Below are 26,593 nucleotides of genomic sequence, written 5' to 3' on the forward strand. Positions count from 1 at the left end.
AGCCAGGGGAATACATATCATTTACTCACAAGAGGCCAGTCTGCTGAGCACAACGGGCTGCAGCTTTGCACCAGCGGGTTTCAGCTGAGAACCAAACAGGTGTAACAAACTGGGCACAGTGTGCCCACCACATCAAACACAGACAGCTCCTGAATTATCAGCAGGGCATGGGAACCTTATAAATCTCTCTTTTTGTGCCTTACTGAATGCAAGAGACACCTATTCAAAACATGCTGGTGAATTTTGGCCAAAAAGAAACACAAAATGAAATAAAAAAACCCTAAAAGCCAATACAAAACAAATCCAAAAGACACACAAACACACAAAAAACAAAACAAAACAAAACAAAAACAACCAACAAAAACCAACCAACCAAACAAAAACACAAAAAAAACCCCAAAACAACAAAAAAAGAAGAGACAGGTTCTGGACTGATCCTCCTTCTTCCAACAAAGTCAGTAGGAGTTTTGTTGTGTGTATCAAAGCTCTCACAGACAGGCTTCCTTCCCCCCGCATCAGTTGATCAAAATATCACTAAGAGAGAGCAGGTTGGTTTGCATCAGAAGGGGAAAGAAGACATGCCAAAACGAAAAGAGAGAGAAAGAAAGTGTTAAACATTCCCAGAAGTCATTTCACCAAGCTAATATCAATTTACAATGAATACTGAAGCAGGATGACAGGAGTCTGACCCATAAGTTCTATGAACACAAAATAAGCCAATTACATAGATATTTAAAGACACCTGAAGTGCCAACTGAAACTGATGCCAGTAGTAGTTTGAAAAAGGATACATTTTTTTCAGAATCCAGTATAAGATGGCAGATTTCTGTAGGTTTTCCAGAGAAGATGATTCAATGTCCTGTGAACAATAAATTAGGAATCATAACCATGACTGACCTCTTAGATTTGCAATATAGATTGCCTCTGGACTTGTAACTTGTTTCCCCTCCTAAAAGATGGTCTCCTTGTTCAATTAGCAGATGTTGGTCACTGCATGGTCATATCTAGTGTGCAATTAAGAATTATTTCTGTTTATATCTACAAATACTCAAATTAAAATAAGCAAATGTTAATCTTGGTGATCTTAGCTTTCAAGCTTCCACTGTTTATTTAATAAATTAACTATGATTTCTTAGGAGCTGAGGAAAAGGGACAAGGGACCCCCACCACCCCATTTATTAAATGATTGTTGAGTATTTTTATCATTTTTCTGCCTTTTTTTTCATGTGCTGTACCTCCGTCCCATGCCTTTGCCCACTTAATTTAAACACCTTTCCACCAATTCTGGTCTTTCCCAGCAGCTTCCAAATTCAGATTTCAAGGGGATCACGGAATTTTGTCCTCCTATTCTCTTTTGCCTCCTCTTTCTCTCCTGTACTAGCAGTGCCCTATGCCTTCAGCCTGGACTTTTTCTAAATGAGTGAACCTATTTCTAAAACTGAGCCCAAGGCATCTCCTCAGCAGGGAATGTGGCTTCCCCTGTCACAGAGGACACTTGGCCAAAAAGCAGATCTGGTGAAAGTCACCACCATTGCTCAACTCGACCAAAGACAGAATGCAGAATTTGGGGCAGCCTTTGCAGTAACTGGTGCCATTTATTAGCCCTGCCTGTAATTACATGAGTCAATAAGAAACGAGCTGGTTGTGCCCAGGCAGTTTTCCACTGACGTAAGGGAACACACACAGCTGCCTGAAAGGAGCCCGTTCTCTCTGATGGACATTCAGTAATGGATTTGCTGCACCTAAAGCAAAGTTTTATTTCAACACTTGTTTTTAAAAAGCAGCACCCAGTTGTCCACACCCCAGTGATTTGGGTAATTGAGTTCATGACATATGAGAATGTTTACTGAGAAAGTGGCAGATGGCAATTATTGGGTTTTTTCCTTTCTTTTTTTTTTATTTTATTTTAAAAAAGAACACATATGTATATCATGATTATGCTCAGGGTATTCCTGTTGAAAACAACTTTTATTTAGTGGAGGATATTAAAGCTTGTTTAAAAAACATGTCCTCCGTGACAAGAGTGGCAGATGGAGTTAACAAGCTCACCTGCTACTTTACTTAAAAACACTGTGCAATAAGAGGTCGTGTGTTTTAAAAAATCCGTTCCCAACATAATTTGTAATCCTTTCCCGGTGAGAGGACATAAACATTCTGAGGAAGGTGGCATGGCTCTGAGGAGAGGGCATTTCTCCAATGCAGAAGGGCTAGGATTGGAAAAAGTAAATGCTGGTTCTTTATAAAAATTGCTGCTAAATCTCAAAGAGAGAGAGAAATAAGGGCAGCCACACCATGCAGCTTTTGCTCATTTCCATCAAAATAGCAGATACAGAGGAGGCAGGTCACAGTTGCAAGGTGCCCGTGAAGGACGGAGGTTTTGAGGCTGCACTTGGGCATTCAGAAGGACAGACTCCCAAAAGGGAAGTAATTGTCTTAGTAAATCCATAGTAAAACTGTACTGAGCTGAAATTGCACAACTTGCCCTATGCTTGCCATGGTTCTGCAGGTTAGTTACAGTGCCCTGCTTGAGGGATTGTATTTTCTTAGCAGGTGAAACTAAAAATGCTAAAGCCACCTTTCTAGGGGCCAAGATGTGTTCAAGATCTTCTGAACCGTGTTTTGCCATGTACATGAGACAAATTGTGTAAATCACATGAACCTTGGGTCTGCAAAGCCCTCTTGTTCCCTCATGATGCAGATGGCTCTGCTCTTTGACAGTCACTGGTTCGTCTCTTTCTTCCTTCAGCCTCACTGGACAGAAGTGTTTAAACCCTTTCCAGTTGTTTCCCCTTCTCCCAGACCAGATTCCCTTACCCTGTCTCACAGCAGCTGGGGAACGTAGGCAGACTCCCCAGTGATGTCTGAAGCAAGTACAGCACACTTGTCTTGGTGACTACCAAGGGTTTCAGCAGCTGTTGTCAGTGACTTCTTTTCCACAGATATGCAAGAATGGTGCAGGTTTGGAGAAATTATTTGTACTCCAGAGGCAGATGGTTTAATAATACTGGTCAGAAAAAAATTATATAGAAAAAAACAGTGGAAAAACATATATTAATCAATAACTACTTGAGTAAGACTTGAAGAAGAAACTGCTGGAAGCTGATTAGCACGACCCTTTAGGCAAGAAGATGTTAATAGAATATGTTTTTTACCTTGAGTATTTAAAATTAAATCACTATTCCAGGCTGGGCTATATCTTGCAACACAGGATCAGCATTTCCTGCCTCAAACTCAGTGAAAGTAATTCAGAAAGCTGGAAGCAGAGAAGATGGCAACGAGAAGATCAGACTTTTATTTTCCTTTAAATGATGCAGATGTAATGAGTTATGACATTGTGTTGATGAAAACACCCCAGTCTGACCCCACACCTGAGTATGGGCAGACAACAAGGGTATTTCCTTTCTATTATGAGTCTGGTGTTTACTGCCAATGCTGGTTTACAGCAGAACACAGCTGTCTCAAAACATTTTGCTCAGCTAAATCTCAAGGACCTTAGCCTTTAGAGTCCGTGTGTTCTGTGTGCAGAGAGGACCCAAATGTTGCATGTGAGTTAATAAAAGCTTTTAAGAAAGCTTTGTTCCTTTCTAAACTGAACAATTCACTGACTTACTAGAGTTAGATAAACCTCACGATCCTTGGAGTAAGAGCTGTGGCCTGCAGTGAGTATTTAACCACCACCCAGGCAGAGTCAGTCTTCCATGGGTGTCTCTACCCTCATAATTACACATGTAATTACTCTGAACCAGGAAGAGATGTAACAAAGAGAGCACTGCTTCAGGACATGCTCTAGTTAGCTGCTTAGGATGTTCTCTGGGGAAGTGAAAGACACAGATTCAAAAGTGCTTGAGCGAGAAAGAAATAAGAATGTTTTTATCTTCCCTTTCAGAAATGGGCAGCTAAAGAGCTGCCACCACCATTTCATGCAGAGCTCTGTGACAATTGCTAGAGGTCTAGATTGAGGCTTTCGTGTCCCCTAGGGCGACATGGAGGTTTTGGGGACCTGTTTTTAGACAGAAGCATCTCAAACTGTCATTAGGTACCTGACTCCTTTTGGAAAAAAGCCCTTTGCCTACCACCTTAGTCACACCTGTTTCACCCAGGTAAGACAGATGCTACTAAAGCAGGACCCGAATAAAACCCAAAATATGTTAATTTCCTTGATTTGACTTTTAGAAAACAAAAATTGAGAAAACATGCACTGCTTTCATTTCTTTTTTGAAGCAGCTCTGCATTCAGCAGCATTCTGTGCTCCATTCAGCAAACTTCTATTTTCCAATTTTGCAGACTAAAAATTGCTTGAATTGCCAAAAAAAGCTTTTTATTCCAATGGATGACTCTGAGACAAAGGCTGTGCTGTGCCCACCTGGGTTGCTAATGAGCAGCAAGTGGAGGCCAAGTACATGACAGAAGCAGTGATTTGCTGGCAGAAGCATAAACACAGCAGGAGAGACTGGGCTACTCCTGATATTAAAAAAAAAAAAAAGTACAAGTACTTTTGATACTACGCTTAAGGAAAAAAGTGACAGTGGGAGTTGACAGGGAACAGACTGTCTGCCCAAGCACTTCAGTGGCATTGAAAGATAAGAAAACCAGAAGCTGGAAAAGCACCCAGCCTGTATCTGACATGGCTAATGACAACTATTCACTGTATTTCATAGCTGGGCATCTGGATTCTCGCTCTTTGCCACCATCTGGGAACTCCTCTGTGAAGCTTTGGTGGCTTATCCCAGCTGCCAGGACAGCATGAGGATGTGAGGCTGACAAGACCACAGTATCTTTCTCCAGGAACCGTGAATGAACGTGCCGGCTCTGCTGCAGCACTCCCTGCTCATGCCTGGGGCAGTAAGCATGCAGTTACTCACCTGTTCTTATTTGGAGACCAAAGGCCACTGTCTTGAGAGTTTGACCCACCCCTGGCAGGTGTTACTTTGGTGTTTGCTGTTGGAAGAGACGCAGGGAAAGAAGACAGGAGTGGAATAAGTGCTCAAGAAGTTTAAAATAATTTGCAAAAAAACCCCAAACTTGCTCCATCTAATTTCAGCTATTTGTCAATTTACGTAAATGGAAACAATAACATCGAAATTATTTACCAAAGAGTACAGTGCACTCTTTCACCATTACAAAAATAAAGTATTTTAGATGTCGCTGTGTAAAAATAGCCCATGACATCAGCTCTGTTTTGCTTCAGCTCCAGAAAAAGCTGTGGACTACAAAGGATGTGTGTGGAGTTGGAGGTATTTTTAGGTTGCCTATTGGGGACTGTTGGGAATAAAATTGGTACTAAATCTGTCTCATTCATTCAGGGAACCAAATTCACTACAGGGGAAGGGGAGAAAGCAGAAGCAGCTAATTTCTCTCACAACACCATGCTTTAGACACTTCTTCTACATTGCCAAACAGGGAGAGGGGAGCAGCAGCTCCCTCTGGAAGAGCTAATTCATGTTTTCTCTCAGCTGACCTTTAAAAGAGCCCAGAAAGACTAAACAAGTCTGGAAGAATCCAGATTCTGAGGCTAAACAGCAGAAAACTTTCCAAAGAGCCCCAAGAGCCACATGTTGCCAGCAGCCCCACTGAGACAGCAGTGTTAGCTGCAAATATCCTGTGCCAGTTTTGTATCTCCTCCTCCTCACCTTCTCCTCTCCCACAGAACCAAACTGTGTGTGATCTTCTGGGGGCTATTTTCTGTCACATTCCTGACCCTTAAGAGGTTCAGATTTTCAAGTTTTTATCTACAGCTGCGGTAACGAGGAACTTGGACAACAAATTCTGAAGCCGTGAAATAACCAGACTGAATAAAACTTGCAGCTACGTTTTCTTTTTTTAAAAAAAGTCCTGAGTCATTACATTACAGGATTTGGGATGTAATTGATAGCACACAGCACAAGCCTGTTTCATTAGTGAGCAAACAACAACAGTAATAAAAAGACATCTTGTTAAAGCACTAATCTCCCATTAAGGGACAGCTGTGGGGTTTCATGGAAGATGTCACTCTGGGTACCAGTTGAAATCACAGTCTGTTCACGTGCAAGGTTTGAAATCAATTTGTGAGAAAGCATGAGCAGGCTGAAACTGCATTTCTGCTCCCTGCAGGAGGCTTCAAAATAATGAGGCGTATTCTGAAAATTCCGTGGTTTTTTCAGATTATGGATTAGAGATATTATTAAAATAGGAGCTATAGGAGAAAGGAAAGTTACTAAGGAAAAGAGCTGCCACAAGTTTGTGGTTTATTTTGTCAAGGAAGAAACCATAAACAAAATGCTCTCAGTATATTTTTATTACAGTTACCTTTTGCATGTAGTGCTTAGCTCATGAGTTTACGTGCCAGCTACCCTGTCTGCACTGAGAGTACTTGTGTGTGCACAGCAGATAACAGCTCCTCTTTGTCCTGCTTTGTTATCAAGCCAGAAGTCCCACCACTGCCTGCTCAGCCAGCCCTGACTCACACACCCGACAGAGCCCAGGCGTGGGGAGGTGGAGCTGTCGCCCCACCACTCCAAGCTGTGGGTTGTGCTCAGGGCTGGGTTTTGCTGCTGTTCACCATATCTTAATTGTGTAAGGCTTCACAGTGCGTGACTCAGTCCTACGGATGGATAAATGGTGTCAAGTGCAGCAAACAGCCTCAGAACAGCCTGTTTAGTAAACCAGTCAGCAAATACCTACAAATTAGGGAAGAGCTTAAAGAAGTCTGGAATTCCCTGGGAATGAATCACAAACCCTAAAACCTGCCCAAATATAGCACGTTTCGTTTTCCAAGCTGAAGGAGCATACCAACGTGAAACATTCAAAGTTTGCAAAGTTTTCACCCCCGTCTCTTTCACAGAGAGATCCCCAAACGCTTTGCCAAATAGGTCGATATCATTACACTCCCTTTTTAGGCAGGGTGACAGAGGCTGGCCTGAGGAGGGGCAAGCAAGAAGTGTGGCCAAGGGCAGAACAAAAGTCTCCTTTGTCACCCACCAGCGACCTTCCAGTCTAAAAATCCAGATATTCTCTTTTGTTGGGGTGGGGAGGGATGTTTCAACTTCAGATTTGTGCTTTGAATTAATCATGCTTTGAATTTATTTAATCTAATTACTCAAAGTTTAATTTTTTCCCCTTATCAAATATATACTAAAAAAACCCAACAACTTGGTAAGAGAATCTGTTTAAACCAAAACCAGTCCCACTGTAATCAGTCCTTAGGTCCATGAGGCAGGGAGCCAACATGTGATATTTAAATGCCCCCATCCTCCCTGTTACCAGAATTCTTAAAAAAATTCACATGATCCTACTTCATATGACACTACAGCATTGAATACAAGGGCTTTGCAGAAGCCAGAGGAGACACTGGAGGAGTCCATCTGTTCACATTCCCCAGTGAAAGGCTGGTTTGTGAGCTTACAGGATAATGGAAGCATAAAAACATACAGCAGAGCTATGGGGGAGAAGGCAGGAGATGTGGCAGGGTGAAGGAGCACAGCCTTGGCTTCAGAGAATATCCTATACCCTGCCTCATAGTTAACCCCTCTTCTCCCACCCAGACCTCGTCTCTGGGGCAGATTCCTCCAGGACTGCTGTCACTGAGGAAAACAGAAGAAAATGCTTTTAGATAAAATGCTTGAGAGGTGAAGGATGGGTCTATTGTACTTGTCCTCCTCAGCTGCTGAAAGCAGGAACACAGAAAGCTCCGTGTGATCTGCCAGCAAAATGTTTAAACGTGACAGCCTTTTTTCACGGGGTCCTTTTTACAGAAGCCATTGGTGGTGATGGTGCGGGATTGCCATGCACAAGCAAGGCCTCCATTTCTCCACATTCCTTTGAAATAAACCTTTCCCAGGAGCTTCCCTGCTGCTCCAATAGGTGTTACCTCATGTGATACCCAAAGTTTTCTAATTCAGTTTACTGTTTCCATCTCTTCCAGATGTCCAGATTCTTACCTCATTAGACAAATTTCCCATCAAGCACTGATAATGCAATGGAAAAATCTCACTCTGCTGCCTTCAGGAGAGCTTCTGACTCGCCATCAGCCTTATGAATAGCTTTACTCTGAGTTCCCTGGGAAGCAGCATCACCTACATCTAGTCCAGCATTAGCTACCTTATGTGATTCCTTCTGTTATAAAAATGAAGAGGAATATTTCTTTGCAATCAAAAATTGAAGTCCATTTGGATGGAGTCTCCAAAAAAAGCCATCAGAAAGATAATTGCTTCTCGAAACCATGCTCATGGGAACAGCACCACAGCTTGTTTACAGGGTGAAAACATGTTTTTCTACAACATCAAGCCCATCTTGCTCTCAAGCAAGGGAGAGGAGGAAGGGTCTTGTGTACTCTGAATGTTTTGTGCACCTGCTAGCCAAAAACTGCCTGAAAAATAACTAGTGAAATCCTTCCTTCAGTCAGCTTCGAAGAGGTTAAGCATATCTGTGCAGTATAGAAATGAGTGGTCTTTTACACACAGTTTAATACACAAAGTAGGGGAGACACAGATTTTTACATTGAAAGTCACATTTATACTCTTAGAAAGGCTGGTTGTTCTGCCAGGGAAAGTTGTTAGCATTAGAAAAAAGACAACACTTCCTCGTTTGAATTACAATGAACAGCTGTGGGTTTTTATACTCCTTGCCACTATCAGTTGTCTCAGCTGTATTTATCTAAACTCTGTTTATGATCAGAGATATATAACATATATCGTAGCACACCAATAAAACTCGATGTAAGAGTCACACCTTAGACAATTCAGAGTTCAAGGACTTCCAATTCATCCATTGCTTTTATTGATAGTCGTGATAAAGTAGGCCAGTCAGAACTTCAACCCTCCACTAGGAATGGAAAAACACCAGCCTGGCAATCCATATAGTAATCATGAGCTTTTGGGGTAAGACCATACAAAACGGGGGCAAAACAGTCCAGGAAAGGGCTGCTGCTGCTTTTCTCTAATGCTTTCACTCTGCACTCCAAAAGTTGTAAAAAAGAATCTCTAAGCTTACAAACTCCCTTGCCCTGTGCCTGGCTCCCTTCCAGCTGGGGAAGCACATGAATACAGCAGCTGGAGACATGAGAAGGCTCCGGACAAAAAAAAGAGGTTAACTAGGGAATGTTTAAACGCCTTTTTTACAGCTTGAAGGAAGCCGTTGCTAAGGGCCTGAAACCAGGCACTGCAGAACTTTTAAGGGCTTCTTTTGTATCATTCTCAGCCCAGAGTGTTTATCCTCTGTCTTTGTCATAGAACACAGGAAGGAGAGGATCTTGCTGCTAGACTGACAAGGAAGCTTACCACTCCACTAATTTCCAAAGGTTCTGCTGTGATTCTTTCTTTAGGCCATCCCAGGGCAATGGGGTTCTCAACAACACCTGCAGACGGAACACAAAGCTGCCTCCCTGCTGGGCTGCTTGGCATTGCTGCTCCCTGCACTAGTTCCCTACAACTTCATGAGGAGATTTGCGGTGCTGCCAGCCTCTGGAAACCACCTCCTCTTTCAGTGCCTAGCAAAGAGTTTTCTTTGAAAATTGTGGTCATCATCATTACCAGGCAGTTTAAGAAAAGGTGCACTGTTTCCCTGGAAAGTCAGGAAGTTCCTTATAGCACTCTGATAAATATCTGAAAACCATTAAAAACTGTGTTCTGCAACTACCCAGGGCAGGGAAGTAGCATTTTCCTGTCCTCCAGGGCTTAGGCATGCCCAATGACACACTAAGGCATGCCCAGCCAATGACACACTAGGCAGATGGAATATCTGGCCCCTGTTGGAGGGTCTAAAGATACACGTGTTTCTCACAGGACTCCCCTCTCCTCTGCACAAGCTGAGGGCTGTTTTGGAGGAGATAAACACACAACACAGCTTTGAGGTGTTGCTGAAATCCCCCTCCCCCCCCCCCCCCCCCCGCCACTCAGAAAACTGTTTTGAAAATCTAGAGCCAAGCTACAGGAGGTCAGCGTTTGGTGCAGCACACCAGGACATACCTAGGACCTTGGCCTGCTGCATTTCTCTGTCATACTGTAAAGAAAATGGGATTCCTCTGCTTTTCCAAGCCCCACACCTCCTACAGCCTCAGTTGCCCTCCATGACTACTCACCCAGGAGAGCAGCAGGGCAGGACAGGTTCAGCTGCTCTTCCCCAGGCTGTGGGGAGAGGGAGCAATGCAGGTACTTAGACCTGTGTCACAGCTTCTGACCACAGAAGTCCTCCAAATCCCCAGCTAACAGTAACAACAACAAAATAATCCCTGAGCACAGTAAAGTTAATTTAAAAGGATAATAGCTAAGATATTGTCAAGCTGCTATGAAATATCTTTTCTTCATCTCCCTCTGCAAGGTCTGATAAGAAACACTGTGGTAACCTTTGCTACCAGTGCTTTTGTACATATCTTTTAGCAAGGACAATGACAAACTGGATTTTGACTTCCTCCTCCTCTTTTGTTTAGATTCAACTTAGTAGTTGCTACAGTTTCATGTAATGAAGTCCACAAACTCATTCTCTCACTGAATTAGTGTATTGTCTGTAAAAAAAGGCCGAAAAGAGCAATCAGCCTGAGTGTGTTCCTTATTCAGAATGATTTCCCTAAAAATTTCTAACAGGAATCCTCAGGCTGTATATCCTTTGTAATGACATTGATGTGAAAAGTTGTTATTCAAAGTACAAGGCAGACTGGTTAAGTCTGAATGGCCTGATGGATCACATGGAATCGTTTCTGATAAAAACATTTATACATCTCAGCTGCATGTTGTAAAGGAAAGCCCCATTAAAAATAGAAGGTCATACCAGCTATATAAAAATTACAAGGATGAAAAAGAATAAAACAGTCAGAGAACAGAATGACACAGGTCTATGAAATACATTTGAATCTGCAGTTCCTCTTACCCTTTCCATTTCAGGGAGAAAAAAATGCACTCATTGTGTCAATAAATCTGTACATTTGCACACCTAAATGCAAGTCTGTGCTAATAGGACATCATTTGGCCTACAAAGCTGAGGACTTAAAAGCTAAGAAATGGCAATAGAAGGACTGCCTTTGCAATCTAAGGTATTTCCTCTCACATATGCAGGCATGCACACACCTCAGTATGAGACTGCTTGCAGCTATAGTTCTCCAAGGCTTATCAGGGATAGAGAATCTCTCACGTTGTCTCTGTCCTTCAAAATACAAGGCCAGCAGTGGGAACCACACTTTGCTATCTGCTGGGGATAGGATGGAGTACATCCTAGCTGAGATAAATCTTATGGGTAGAAGCAATATTTTTCATTAGCCCAATTAGGATAGTTAGGAAAAGGAGAAAACCTAGATAGACAAGTGCTTTTACAGGTCGGGAACAGAATCAGCAAATTCCTAATAAAGCTGCAGGCATTTGCTCTGGAAAAGAATTCTAACCAAAAACCCCCGTCTCCAATCCCAGGATCTGAGCTGGATGGCCTCCTAAGCAGATAATGCAAATCCCTGTAGATGGGTACTTGCCTGTCACAAGGGTTGAGACCTGCTTTCCCCCTGAGGTATGTTCCATATCCTGGAGGGACCCTTCCTCCCTGGCAATCACTGACTGTGGCTGCAGAGGTAGAGCAAAACCAGGCTCCCCAGCTGCTCTGGGTGGGAGCACAGTTATGGCACGACCACAGGAGGATGGGGGCAGCACAGGGCAGGAGCTAATCCCTCTGCACCCACGAAATGTCAGGGCAGCTCCGCAATGCAGCACGACCATTGCATTCCCAAAACAGGAAACCCCACAAGGTAGATTATATCCACACAGGTTTGGGTCTCCTGTTCCCACCTAAATCACCTGCAGCTGGCCTGAGGTATCACTGTGCTCCATCTGCCCATCAGCATTTTGGCCCTTGTTCTCATAGATCTGTCTTCCAAGGAAAGTTTTTTTTTTTTGTATGCTTCCTCATGATGTTGGCTGAAAGGTCTAAGGATTGCAGGAGCTACACTATGGAATAAAAACAACAGATAAATGGAAGGGATAAATGGGAACATTAAGAAAGCTGTAGGCCAGATACACCAAGATTCCAAGGTGGGTCTGTTAGTATGCATTCCTCATTTAGGAAAGCTGGTACCAAGACCTGCAGATTGTAGGTGAATCATCATTACTGGAGAGTAAGGGTTGGAAGGGGCAGTGGCTGGCCTGGCTGCCTTGCTGATGTTTTTCTGAAGTTGGAATATGCAGATAGCAATTATTTTCTTCTTATCTGTTCCTCAGAACTTCTTGTAAGTATGCATGCTTGCAAGTCACCCCAGGTTAGCTTTGGCAGAATAACAGCAGATCATTCCACATGCACAGGTTTGGCTTTTCTGAATTCCCTTGAAGGTTGAAAGCTATTAAGTGGACATGTTTTCCTCCATGTGATTCTCCTGGTATGGCTTTGTGGTGGCCTGATGTCACACCTAACCACAAAAGACCATGATCTAATATACCATAACTGTTAAAAAAATATAGTGTCCAACACATTGGTTTCCAAACCTCACAGGGAAAATATTTATGCCATAAAACTTCTCAGCTTTTCAAAGAGAAGGGCCCTGAAAGATGACATTTAAAATACCACATGGTAAACTTGGGGAATAGGAACATTAAATGGGTGGATTTGCTTTTAAAATTATTATTATTATTATTATTATTATTATTACTATTATTATTATTATTTTACAAAAATATTTGGTGCTTCTATAGAATATAGAAAATATTCTAGAGACATGAAAGAATGTTCCTTCTAAGGTTCCAGGTCTCTTTTATACCACACTGGCAGTTCAGCAGTTTGGCATTGCTGGAGCAGTATAAAGCAGCCTTTGGGTGAGAATCTGGTTCAGGCAGCAGGGAATTGCAATTTAACAAGTCAATCATTTGCAGGCTGGAGTTGAAGAAAATACTTATAGGAAAGAATACGCAATTCATCTGTGGCAAAATGCTGTTGGTGAGGGTAAGGCAGCAGAAGATATTTTCAGGACATTGGGAACAGGCAGGAGACTGTGAAGGAACAAAAGTATATTAAAAAAAAAGACAAATCCTTCAAGACAGACTTCAGCATTGCCACTTATCGCTGTTTTGTTTCCAGCAACTGAGATTCTGTGCCCTTTTACAAACATGCCATTTGTGTTTAGAGCTAAATGGGTTTATCTTGAAATGCAGCCCTTTTCCTGAGGGCTTGTGGCCTGTACAGTTTTCTTTCCGCCTTTTTTTTTCCACTTTGCCCAGCTATGGCTTCATTCCCACATTTGACTAAGGTGGAAGCTGGCAGCCCCCAAGAGGCAGGGGAAGGGCTGGACTTTCCCAGGCCACATGCAGGACTCCAGCCTTCTCCCAGGCATGGGGCACAACCTCTGAGCAGGAAAGGTGCTTACAGCTGCTTTCTGTTCTCCAAGACAAGTTTTAAAACGTCACTGTCTACATTAATTCATTCTCTGCAGAGCAAGAAATACAATCACTGCTACCCCAGGCAACCTTCAATGCATGCATTTCCATTACCCCTCCTCATGTGTGGCAAGGAAAGGGTGTTGTTTGTTTCTCTCCTCACTGACATCTCACAGGCTTTGCCAGCGTGGTGGTCCTGCAGCTGGTTGTGGCACCTCAGTGATCCCAAATCCAGAGGTAAAGGCATGGGGGCACCAGGGGTTCCTGGCTGCAGCTCAGACTTGGCCAGATCTTCCTGGGGTGCAGGCATTCCAAGTGATCCCTTACCCTGGTCTGATCCCAGGCTCCAACCTGGGCTGATGCAAACACAGGTTTGGACCAGAGCTCCATGTTTTGGGACAGCTCCAGTGCACTGGGCTCTGCCTCAGATCTGGCAGGCGGAAGCTTGGGCTGCAAAACCTGGGAAATCAGTCTAAAAATATGTGTTTCAGTAAAAGTTTGTTTTTCAGCTGTTTTTCTGCCTTACGTGCTAGAAATGTGGGCAAGTGGTTTTTGGTACTAAGAGCTGCCTTTTCATTAGAAAAGAATGTCCCCACCAACCACATCCCCATGTAAGGAAAAAGCAGCAACTTACTGGTAAAGCTGTTAAATGGGAAGGCAGAATGACATTCTCTGTTCAACCTTTCTGTCCTTTAAGTGAGGCTTCGGTGGTTTCGGCAGCTCCTGACTGGGAGTGACGTGCGCACGGAGGTCAGCACGAAACCCACTGGCTCAGCTGAGGGCTGCTGAAAGCAGGAGCCTCGCCAGGCTGCCAGGCAGAGCCTCTACTCCCTGCTGCATCCAGGTTGTTGAGGTCTGTGTGTTTACCTAAACCAGAGAAAGCATGGGATGAAATACTCCTTCATTAAGGCTGCAGCTGGGGTCGTGCCTTCCAATTAATTGAAAAGCCCAGAATAACTAACATTTTGAATTTATTATTTTTGGACTGTCCCCAAATGAATACGTGGAGAGCATTATGGAAAAAGGTGAAAAGTTTCTCTTACCTTGTACAGAAAGCACGCCACACGCAGCTCGATCTGTCAGCTGAGGGAACACATAAGCTGTTACCAAAACTCAAAGGCTCACAGGAGCACAAGGCAGTCGCTGCTGGGTATTTGGATTAAAAAAGAATTGATTATTATCCACATACGTATACACATATATATCCTGAAAATAAGAAAAGGGTGGAATAGTTTTTATTCTAATTCTGTAGACAAAATTCTGGTTTTACAGTGGAACAATCTCAAATTCCAATATCTGGGGAAACAATAAGCAACAGGAAAAGTTTGGGAGATACAAAGTGTGGACACAGGATGGCATTTTGGAGAACGGATTCGTCTCCTGTTAAAAACAAAACCAAATGCTGAACTCTTTAACCCAACCACAGTATCCCGCTGATTCAAGAAACCCCTCCATTCAAAGAATGTAAACTCTGCTGTGACAGGAGCTGAGAGCTCTCTTTTATGGAGAGCAGGAAACTTTTCTAAAGGGCCAGTTTATGACCTGGTTGGAGAGCTGGAAATAATTAAGTGTTCTTGTCAAAGGTCAAAGTCATAGGGTTAAATTCCTAGGAACTCAAAACAACCCTCAGTGACTGTGCCAAGACTGATAATTTGGCCCTTTTCTACCCACAATGGGTAGGCAGTGAACAGCCTGGGACATGACTGAGCCATGCCTCAGTTATCTGCTCTTTCCAATTCCTAGTCTGACATTTTCAGACTCATCACACGCTCGTGGTCTAAAAAAGCAAAGCTGAGGTTAAAAAAATAAAATAAAATCGGGAAATAGGAATTGCAGCCAAATGACCTATTTATAGCCACGCCAAATATGAACTAAATGACGAATGAAGATCCCGATTCATATTCTACTTCTGATGTAACCCTGCTTGATTTGATGGGGCATTATTAGACTCTGCAGGAAGAATCTGGCCCTTGGGGAGCTGTCATGCTCTGCTGTGTGCACAAAAACTGCAGAACTGTCTGTATCTGTAGGGATCTTGCTGCTTAAATCTGAAGCTGTGCATGGTGTTATTACTGAGCAGGGCTCAAAAACGTAATGAGCTGGAAGGGGGAATTCACTCACTGGGTGCTTTTTACCAGATGATGACATCAGAGAAGCAACAGACTGTTTCCACTTGTGACACTTAGCTGGAACACAGTGCAACACTGAGTTGCCAACACCCCTAAAGGAAGTTATAAGCTCATCTTGGTGAGACTCTGTCAAATGCACTCAGAAGCCCAAAGGCAGAGGCAAGAGGAGAGCAGAGGTGGAGAGAACCGAAACCTCCTCCACAAACTGTGTGACAGGGAAGAAAAGCACTGTCCTCGGAGTTGCTTTTCCCAGTGCTTCTCATTCCAAATCTTTTGCCCTGGTGTCTCCAAAAACTATTTGACTCTTGCTTTGAGCATCTTTATAAGGCAAGAAAATGGCCCCAGAAACCCTCTGAGAGTGTTTCTCAGCTCTAATTGTCAAATTGTCAGTAGTTACAAGCCAAGCAGATTTTCCTTCTACACCAGGAGAGAAGAATTGTAGTTTTGCCTCAGGCTTTAAGCTCAAAATCATCTCCATTCAGCCTTGTGCAAGGAATCAGGTGATTCTCAGTCCAAATCCCTTGCTTCAGTCAAGGCTACCCATCTGGTATCAAATTTCTCCTTTAAAATTCAAGGTTTCAGATTGGATCTGAAATGTTCACAAAACTTGGTGGACATCTTGCTTCACAATGGGATAAACTGAGGTCAAATTATAAATATTTATGCAATTTTGGGACAGATCCTGGCACAGTGGGATGAGTCAGTCTCTACTGAAGATGGCCATTTTGCCTTTGTCTCTTCTCAAGCTGTGGTTCTGCCAGTCCTCAAGCAATCCTGCTCCATCAATTTATCCTTATTCATCCCCCGCTTCCTCCCTGTTCAAATTTCTAAACCTGGAGAGCAACTGAGACCATCCGGTGACCTCCTGCACTGACTGTTCTGTCTTTTGTGAAGCTAAATTGATTTTCCTTGCATGGGAACATCCAGGATCTACCCTTTGACCTTCAGCCTGAGGTTGTGTATTAGGAGCAAGAGAGAATGCAAAAATGGTGTTTGATTGTTAGCATTGGCAAGAAATATGAGCCATCCTCTACTAGAAACAGTCTGTTTGTGTCCAGTGCCTGGAAATATGGGAATTGCCAGGCTTGCTTAGGAACAAGGGTCAATATCCTGTCCCTGATGCTAGCCAGCACCAGATGCTTGAAAGGCCTGAGAAGCCTGCAGCTGGGCAGATATGGGATAATTCCATTCTTATCTTCCTGCTGCGGGGAACAGTACAGCAAGCACGGACACAAACACAGACACAGACACATACACGCACACTGGAAACCGCAGGCCTCAGAGAGCTGTGTTCCTGGGAATACTGCAGAATTCTGTGTCAGATATTTTTAATGCCCATCACTACAGTGTGCAACGGACCCCAGGGGCCTGGCTCTGTTAACAAAGGCAGTGAATAAGGCACAGGATGACGAAGGTTCAAGAACTGTATTTAGCTCTTGGGTCTCTATAATCAGTGTGCAGCTAATAAGTCAGCTGAAAATGGCCACTAAAAACAACCCTGTTCACCAGCCCAGGAGCTAAAATGTCATCATTTTGCAAAAGAACAATGTTTTTGAAAGAAATTGCCAACCCTTCACCCATATTCCATGTGTGGGCATATTTTATAACCCAAGTAAATTCTTGATTATTTTAGGCAAGTAGTCAATGGTCTTCAAGTCTCTAAGGTGTGTTCAGCTTTCAGTAGTGCTCCTCCTAGTCCCTACCTACTGGAAGGGAGATGAAGTGGGACCAGGCCGAGCTTGGATATGTTTCTACACTGCCCTGAACAGATCACCCTTTCTACCTATGATTTAATAATGTTGGTTGGTTTGGGTTTTTTTTCATAACAGCACTGATTCACAGGAAAAAAGAGGTTTTCTTTGTGTCATGCTGCAGCTGGGGATTTGATGTGAGGTTTGTCAGGGATTCTGGAAAGCTACGGGAACAGCCACTGTGGATTTCCTGGCCCAATTTCTTTCTGTGTTTTGAGTATATCTTCTGTTATATAAATCTGATGATTATGAAAACACTACACTGTTTAATACCCACAGCTCAGATGAGAGGGGGAGGAGGAAGTTTGTGCTGACCTGTAAGAGAATCTTGTTATTGATACAGTTGAGGAAAACAGATCTCAGCACACTTTGCTTATTTAATTAGTGTCTGTTTCTAAGCCTCAGCTGTCCCACAGAACTCTTTCTGTATCACTAATTAAAACCCATAAAATTGTACAGAGTTATAAGATGATAATCCACATTATCTTATACTGCTGCTATTGGATAGCTTGTCAAACAAAGCACAAAGCAACCCTGACCTTCCTAATGGGCTTTACTCAGAAAGAAAATCAACACAAAGGGATGTATAACTCTGCCCTCTAAAACCCATGGGCATAGACAATAGGATTGCAATTTCTTGGCCAAAAAAAAAGTGTTTCCTTGGTATTAGTGGAGTAAGCTGTAAGCTATTTTTAGTTTTGTTCTGAAGTCTTTGTGAGGGGCATCTCTGAATCAGTTCAAAACACAAAGTCCTCCTCCCTAATCTGGAGAAGATTGTACTTTTTCTCTTGCAATGCATGCTATTGAACAGCAAAAAATAACCTCATGGGCAGGTTTTTCTGGAAAGGTTCCTTAAATAAAAGCTCCCTCTGTCCTCCCTCATCCTTTGTAGATGCAGCTCCATCCAGGGTTTCCCAGCTCCTCTGCAAGCAAAGGACAGCCAGGGCTGAGTTCCAGGGTTAACTCTCTCCTAGGACAGCTGTGCATGTGCCACACTTTGTCCTCATTTCACAGCAGGCAAACTTTCTTCTCTTTCTCTTTCTATGCCTCCCCATCATTTCCACAAGGGCAGATGACCCACAAAACTGCTTCTTTTTTCTCAGGCAGGGCATCATTTAAGAAAAACAGTAACATTCTCTAGATGTTGCTAGTTCTGCATGGGAAACTGCCTGGCCATGTTGTGCAAAAATTAATCTGATATAAATTAATTGTGTTGGCTCAGGTGTTGATGGTTACCCTTGCATTGGCAGGTTTAATACCAGAGCAGACCTTGCCATCAGCACAAAGCTCCAGTAAGAGTGTGGAATCATCATAAACCCTGTGCTGGAGTTTTTGGCTGACTGGCCCACTCATCACATCCAAATGTCTCTCCCTGGTGAGGATCAAGTACATACTGAGGAGGGGCTGCTCTGCAGAGTCTTGCAACAACCGGCCATGGTGCTGGGTGGCCCAGGGTCCTAGAAGGTTTGGTAGTGCCACCCACCATTGCACCTCTGCAGAGGGACTACAAGAGGGGAAGGCATGATTCCAGCTTGTCACATGTTTGCTGGCCTGCCAGGCAGAAAACCCTTCCTTGCACCAAGCTCTGGCATGGTATTTCAGCCAACTGTGCCCCATCAGGCACAGACAAATGCCCAAGACCTCTTTACATGGGATCCTGAGGACACGAGCCCACATCAACTCCTAGAGGCCCCCCAGCATGTACTTAGAGTCTGATGTGTCCCTGCAATACCAGTCTTCAACACAAACCTCAGTTTCCAACCAAGAAAACTCCTTATGTCTGGTTGCATCTTGCTTTCCCTGAGGAATACAGTCCAGTGCTGGTCCCTCACCCTCCTCTGCTAGAAAAGCCAAGCCAACCCAGCTGGTTCAAAGACTGTTTCCTGAGCAGCCCCACGAAGCTGTTTGGCAGCAGCTGCCCTGTAACTGATCCCACCAAGCTTGTTGGGACAGGCCTGGGCTTTCCAAAAAGAGCCACCTCAGGATGTAACAGGAGAAATTAGGGGGCCTTACAGGCTCAGAGCCAGTACAGTGCTGGCTCTGAGGATGGTGCTCCATGTGGTCTATTCCTGTGGCTGTTAAGGAGTAAATTGCTGCATAAAGTCATTCCGCAGTCAAGCAGACTCTCAGGAACATGACAGTCACCAGAGAGCTATTGAGTCCTGGTAGTTACCTGCTTGCTGTTAGAAACACTCCCTAGGTTAGAAAAGCTTGCAAGGAAAACATATCCCGCCACAAGCTCTGTTCCCAGGGCCAAGGCTGTGTTAGGTACCTGGTCCTGCTGGGTGGCCCATCACCTACTCCTTGAGCTGAAACAAAACCTTTTTTCACTGCAAATTATTTCCTACGGAAAAATCAGAGGGTTAGTTAAATGAAATTATCTGTCACGTACATGTAATAGAGAGTAAAATGTAACCATTTGGTAAAAAAATGCCTTATATGCTCCCAAACTCAAAGAAGTTTAATCAAAACACTGTAGGTTTCAATACGTAGCTCAACTCAGTGTTTTCCATACAAAATGTTTAAAAAAAGAATGTCTGTTTTAGGGGGACCCTCCACCTTCCTATTTTCTCATTAGTCAGGATCATGCCACTGTTTTACTCTTAACAGGAAAATAAAAAAAGTTATATAAGCAGTTCAGAAAAAAACTTTTTCCCTGCTTGTACATTCATGATAAATTACACTTTGAAGAAATAGGAAGATATATGACTGTGGAAATTTTTTTAACTTAAAGAAAATAGAGATAATTGCTTTCTTCTGATCTTGACATAAGTCTTTTTCCCTGGAGACTGCAGGAAGAATTTCCTGTATTTTCCCATTAGTGATGCCCTGCTCTGCTTGATGCCTTTCTGTGGTGCTCCATTCTCAGGGGCCACATTTGCCCCTATGCCAGGGCCCTGCCCTTCTGCCTTCCAGCTTCATCACTAAATTCACAGAGCTGTAGGAATTCGGTGGCATAACTGAGAAAGGGGGTATGGAAGTTAGTCCTGTAGTTTTCTTTTAGCAAATTGAATATCTTTCATGCTAAAGAGATAACAAGAAGTGGCTCTCTGAAATTCACTCCCTCTGTGCTCCCCATCCATCTCTTTTTAGCCCTTGTCCTTCTCCCTGCCAACTGAGTCCTGCCCTAAGGATAGTAATAACTTTAGTATGAAATAAGGAATAACTGTTCCTTTTGTTATCTGTGCTGTTTCCAGACTCTCAGTTGATTTCTAACTTTTACCAAACCTGGAAGTTCTTAAATTACAGAAAAAACATATATGAAAACTGCAGTGCTCTGTTTTAAACGAAGGCCAAATGCATTTTCCTCCTTTCTTTACAACACCACAGCAATAATATTGAAGCTATTGCCAAAGTATAACTTTACAATGAGTGGCCATTATGTGCAGTACCCCACTGTGTTTTTGGGAATGGGAGGTATGAACATCCCTCACACAAACATAAAATGTGAATAATGAAGATACTTGCAGGTATGTGCTCTCAGAAGAAAAGCATGGGTTCAAAAGCACTGCACATAACTTTTATCCCTGAGAGTGATTAAATGCAGATGGCTACCAGGAAAGCTGGGTTTCACAATAGCAGTCATATAGGATCCTTCAGACTATTTGGCTAGTAATTTAAGTTAGGAAAGATATTTGCAGAATGTGACCTCTGGAATGTAGTTATTCCAGGAAGATGTAACATATTATCAGGGAGTGAATTCCAGGACTGATTTATTTCTGGTAACAATTGAACGATGACAAAAATATTTACAACTAACTTATAAAATAAAAACATTCAAATATTTGTCAAGGAGTTTATTTACAATGAAAAGTTTCTGCAGACCTCATTAATTTCTACTTAGGACAGAAATAAATGGACAGAGACTTTGGAAATGATCCCTGTATGTTCATTTACAAGATACATACCATTCTCATTTATTTTAAACAATGGGGCAATAAACAGCAAAGGCTAACAAGACACGCAACCCACGAACTGCTGCAAGTGCCCTGCTCATAGTTCAGCCCTTCACAGAAGTTCTCCATTTCTTCACAGCTGGTGTCCACATGAACCAACAGCTCAGTCCCAATGAAGACTTTTACCCTTATCCAAATAAACCCAAAGAAAAGGTAAGTCAGAGCATTGGCACTGCAGTTCTTTGCATGGAAGCACAGACGTGTGGAAGCACAAGGCACTGGAAACATGAGGGAAGGTCTTAAATACTTCCTGTGTAAAACTGCCCACCAACAAAAAAGCTTTTGCTCTCACCCCCAGATATTGTAAACCTTGCTGCAAATGAGGACAGGATATTGGAAAGGGTTTTCCAACCCCACATCATACAATTCCTTTCCATCTGCACCTTCAAAGGAGGTTTGTTTTTTTATCCCACTAATACTCCCTGCTCTCAGGGGTAGATGTCTCCTTTCAGGGTTGACACGAGCATTTGAGGTTCATTTATTCTTGTGTCAGAGCTGTTCTTCAGCCTAAACAGCTTTCTTCTTTTTCCGGGGTGTATTTGCTGAAGTATCTATAAACAGCAATTGTATCCCCTTGAAGCTTTTGTTTTGCAAAGCTAAGCAAACCAATAGGAATTTTAATACCCTTTCCTAACAAAAAAATGACCCCTAATCATCTGCTTAATGAACCTAATGACCTCTCTTGGCATCTGTCCCAGTATGAATTGATTTTGCTTGAAAGTACATGACTAAATTTCTAGATAACATCTTGTTGGTGCTTTACCAAATAGTAGTGATATTTCTATGCCCTGCCTGGCAATTTAATTCCCTTTCCTTAAGGGCAGGTCATGTTAGTGACCCCGGGTGGTCTTGTGATCAATTAGTACACAACTGGCATCCTCGCATCTTTCCTTCCCCTGTGTACACACACCAAGCATGGTGACTGCACAAGTCACACTCAGGCTGACCCAGCAATTCCTTCCTCTAAAGCTCCTCCTGCCCACTACACCAGCCTTGGCCCAGAAATGCAGCTTTGGATGGGTGAAAGGTATTTCACCCGAAACAAAACTTTGCCTCTGAACACCTCCCACTTGTCAACAACCCACAGACCTTAATGGGTGCCTATTACTGCAGGCCTGGTTCCTACGGTATAGCACCATGTCCCGCAGCCATAGGGAGGAGGAGGAGGAGAAGATCCAGCAGGCAGGAATTGTGCAGCAAGATTGATTTATTTAATTATTTTACAAACTCTTTTATAGACTTTTTTCTTCATAGTCTAATTGGACAAAGGACCAGCCACCCCTTGGGGGTGATTGGCTAAAATCCTAAAACGTCCATTGTCAAAATATTTTTCTACTATACCATAAACAAGACTTTGCAAGGTTGCAGGTGGCTTGGTTGTTTACATTCCCTGCTACCTCTTCTGTGAGAGAGAAAAGTCTCTCACGGACTTAGAAAATAACAAGAAAATCCTCGCTAGCAGCATTTTTGTATCTACAGGTGCCACATCTACACTTTTCTCATTTTCCCTTCCCTGTACACTGCTGTCTGAAACTTCTCCCCAAAAAGGCCTCCCAACCACCCTTCTCACTCCTGTCTTGTCAAAACACTGTACACACGTCAGCCTCTGCACTGCTCAGTCATCCATGGAGTCAGGTTTGATAATGCCTCAGGGCCAGCCTTGGCTGTTTTTCCTAGCACCCAGAAAAAGTTCTTTACTCCCAGATAGTCTCTATTGCTACTTCTTCCTACTACACTAAAAAAAACTGGAACAATACAACAAACTCTTGCTCAAGCAATGCCTGTTACATACTTCATTATTTTAGGGAGAACATTTTGCAATAGCTAAAGATAGTCCTTGGGTTTTATGTTATTTACTTAGGTACGTGTTGAGCAATTGAACCTTAGCACAGATAAACAAAGTATCCCAAGGAAATCGTAGCACGATAATCTATGTGTCCTGAGAGAAAGTCATGCCTCAGAAGCTTTCAGCTAGAAAGTAGTAAAAAAAAAGGAATTTAAAGTGCAACTGACTAAAAATTATGAATGTGACCCCAATCTCTCATTTTACAGCACTTATTGCTATTATTTCTTTTGACTGCAAGGATGCCAAAGATGGAAGGTGAATCAGGACCCTGAGGAGAACTGAATTGGATCCATCAGGCCCATTGCAATGGCTCAGTTTGCGCTATACCTTCCCTTCCCACTGATCCCAGCCTGTCTTTTTTGCGAGACACAGCAGCTGCCCGCTCCAGTGGCAATTGCTGTGCCCTTTTGGCACTGCTTCATGCAAACTTATGCTGCACCCTGGCACTGAGGTGCATCAGAGAGGGTTCAGCTTACCCATTTATAACTCAGCTGTGTGTCATACAGCACTGCTACTTAGAGCACGCTCAGAATCCACCTCTTGGATATGTATTTTCAGTTTTGTAAAACACACCCAGGAGCCACTGTTGTCTTTTCCCCTCAGAGCCACCACTTCAGTCAGCATCCAAACCAACAGAAGCTGGGAATATTCTGTTTCCACTGGGTGAAAAACATATCGAGTGCTTTGTGCTACAGCCTTCCTGGCAAGACACAAACCTCTCTAAGTCGTACCCATTTTTGGACTGCAATATCAAACCAGATGTGGGACCAGATTTACTGTAAAAGGCTTCTTCTGGGCCATGAATCACCCAGCAAATCTTTAATGCCCTGAGCACAATTTGGAGCAATTATAGCCTCACTTGTAAATCCAATGAGATATATCATTTCACACAATTTTGACACAAGCCCAGTTGAAACTCGGTGGATTGTTTTACTTTTTGGTATCTGCCAATGCTTCAATACAGCTTAATTCCCTCACCAACGGCATTAACTCAGTGCATCAAAATGAGAGGGAGACAGTTTGTACCTGGTTTCAATATCTCTGTATTTGGGATATTTTAACATAGATTGTTGTTCCAATTAAATAAGAAAATGTTTTTGGATTGTTTAGTGGAGTCAGAACCAAATCCCCAAAACCAGATCTAGCTGAGATACAAGTTTTTCAGGAAAACCAAAAGAAGCTGTTCCCAGGAGCTCACTGACACACACTGATGCAGACACCCACAAAGCATAACTCCTATTTTTTAGGACCAAGTCTTGCTAGTTCCTTGTTCTTTGTTGCTGGCATTTTTCAAGGTTTGTACTGAGGATCACTTCAAATGTATCCATCTAATACAGTGGTCAGGGGGAGAGGAAGCAGTTTTTAATGATGTTGAAAAAACATACAAGCCAAAAGTCAACCCTGACACAAAGAGACTCTGCAGCTGATATTGCCAAGGAGAAGAAGAGAAAGAAGGTATTTAAAATGTGCCAGAATTTCTTATCAGAGACCACACTCCATAGCAGAGCTGGGAAAGGAGCCTCAAGCCCTTTGGCTTTCAGTCTACTGCCTTAACCTTCTATACCACTTTTGTGAAGCCTTGGGGGTGGCATATCCACCTCTCCCTCAGTATTTATTCTGCTTGCAAGCTTCATCACAGATCAATTTACGTCAAGGCTTAGGAAAATTGGAAAAAAAAAAAGCTAATGAGCCACAACAGAGGCTTGCTCTATTAAGCTTAATTAGCTAAGCAGTGCTCCAGTAGCAGCTGAGGGACTAAAGACCCTGCCTGAGAGGGGCACAGGGCTAAACAGGACTGTCTGCCATGACAGCTACGTTCCAGAGGCAGTGAAAGTGGGAAAGGAGCAATTACAGAAGTCCCTGCTGTGCCATTTCATGCCATGTCTGTTTCATGTCATGTCTCATGCAACAACTGTGTTGTGCTACGTAAAAGCAATTTATGTAAAACTACCTTTTCCTGAGGAATCGAGGTGCAGGTACAGAGACAGCTCTGCGGGCTGAAGCTCAGGCAGAACTTGATGAGTCTAAACATTACAAGACACTAATTACCTCAAAGGGGGCTATAAACATACAGATTCATAGGGCTGTGGAAAGATGATTTGGCCATAGATTTATCTAGAAAAAAAGAAAAAGTTGGCCACTGGACTTTGGGGAAAATTATTACAGATACTGTTTGGGAAAATAAATGGATCTGTTGCACCAGTGTTGAATAGGAAAAGGATTTCTTTTAAATGAGGAATACCTCCGAAAATTTTGGCCAAGCAGCACTGTAGGCAGTAAGAGAATAAAAGAATTAACAGACAGCAAATCATTCAGTAGTAAAGCCACCGGTGTTTATACCAGGAGTCCTTCCATGAGGAAAATGTTCTGTGAGCCAAAAATGCAGCAGCAGCTGATGTTTGCAGTGTGGATGCAGTCTGAAACAAGCCAAAGCTGCCTTAAAGGAAGAGTCTGTTTTCTTCTGGTGTTTGAGCAACACCTTACTGGTGTTTTTCACCAACTCTGTGGCCATCAGGAAGGATTGCTAAATTTCTTTTTTAGGTCAAGCAAGCCCGGAATTTATTATACAACCAAAAATTTTGGAGAATAATGGGTTTCATACATGGAAGAACAAAATGACTTCCATGTCCATTTAAAGTAACAAGACACACAGCTGGCACAAATCTGGACTCACAGCATCGGTTTGTCCAGTTTCAGAAAATTAAAAGCTGGGAGTGAAGACTTTGACTTGAAAGAGGTGGGAAAACCTGAGTAATTATTTTTTGTGCTCAACAAACTGCAGCAAAAGCATCTGGTTATTCCTCTTCATCTAAAGTTAACCTTTCATTTCTGAAAAAAGGAGGGTCCTCAGATGTGTTTCCTTACATTTACTGTAAGATTTTTATTATTCGACTTTTCCAGGAGCATCCCTCCAACTCCCAGCTGGAATTTCCTATTTGAAATTGCAGCTCAGAGCTTACAAACCTATGATGAGACTTCTGAGGATCGGGCAAATGCTTCACCTCTCCACTGACACAGAAAACAGCAATCTTCTCAGTGCAACAGAATTTAATATGAAAAAGGTTATAAATGCCTACAAAAATATAAATTATTTTCACCAGTAAGAGGCATCTTTTGTCAATATGTCACAGTTTGCCCTGAGGACTGTGAAGGTTAAGAAAATAATACTTTTACCTCATCAGAATAACAAATCTAGCCTGTTCAGACCCGATGTAATCTAACAAGTTGGATTTTCTAAGGTTTCCAAATGCCTGAGGACCTTTTCTGCCTTCTTCCTGCCCTGTTAATTTGGAGGTAACACACACACTCGCAGCCTAAATACATGGTTGCAACTCCTGCCTTTGCTAAGGAAGGTTCATTTCTGTGGGAAGCAGACTTTCCAAACACAGCCCTCAGTGGCACTGAGGCATCTGCAGGCTCTGGGTCACGATCTAACAAGGATAAGGTGCAAAAGCAGGAAAAGTCCTTGTTGCTAGAGCTTGGTGCCTGCCCCTGCTTCAGCCGCCGCAGCCCAGTGCAGCTTAGATCACAAGCCAGAGAGCTCAGCTAACAGGCTCTGTGGCCAGGCTGAAGCTGATATAAGTTATTTTGGTAC

The 26,593-nt window shown here is 42.9% G+C and overlaps 1 long non-coding RNA gene across 2 annotated transcripts in view; it reads right to left on the minus strand.

The window, feature by feature from the left end:
- The window catches only part of LOC138106830 (uncharacterized), a 41,620-nt gene that overhangs the window by 4,401 nt on the left and 10,626 nt on the right, over positions 1–26,593 (minus strand). Inside the window, exons 2-7 of one of the 2 annotated variants that reach the window (XR_011149144.1) lie at positions 14,360–14,462; positions 13,951–14,183; positions 4,863–4,938; positions 3,153–3,253; positions 2,815–3,004; positions 30–859 (exon numbers count right to left, since the gene is read on the minus strand). This is a non-coding gene — a long non-coding RNA (uncharacterized lncRNA). The remainder of the gene's footprint in view (positions 1–29; positions 860–2,814; positions 3,005–3,152; positions 3,254–4,862; positions 4,939–13,950; positions 14,184–14,359; positions 14,463–26,593) is intronic. The other variant, XR_011149145.1, reaches the window with a different exon arrangement.

The sequence above is a fragment of the Aphelocoma coerulescens genome, chromosome 2 (genome assembly GCF_041296385.1).
Source record: "Aphelocoma coerulescens isolate FSJ_1873_10779 chromosome 2, UR_Acoe_1.0, whole genome shotgun sequence".
Taxonomy (NCBI): domain Eukaryota; kingdom Metazoa; phylum Chordata; class Aves; order Passeriformes; family Corvidae; genus Aphelocoma; species Aphelocoma coerulescens.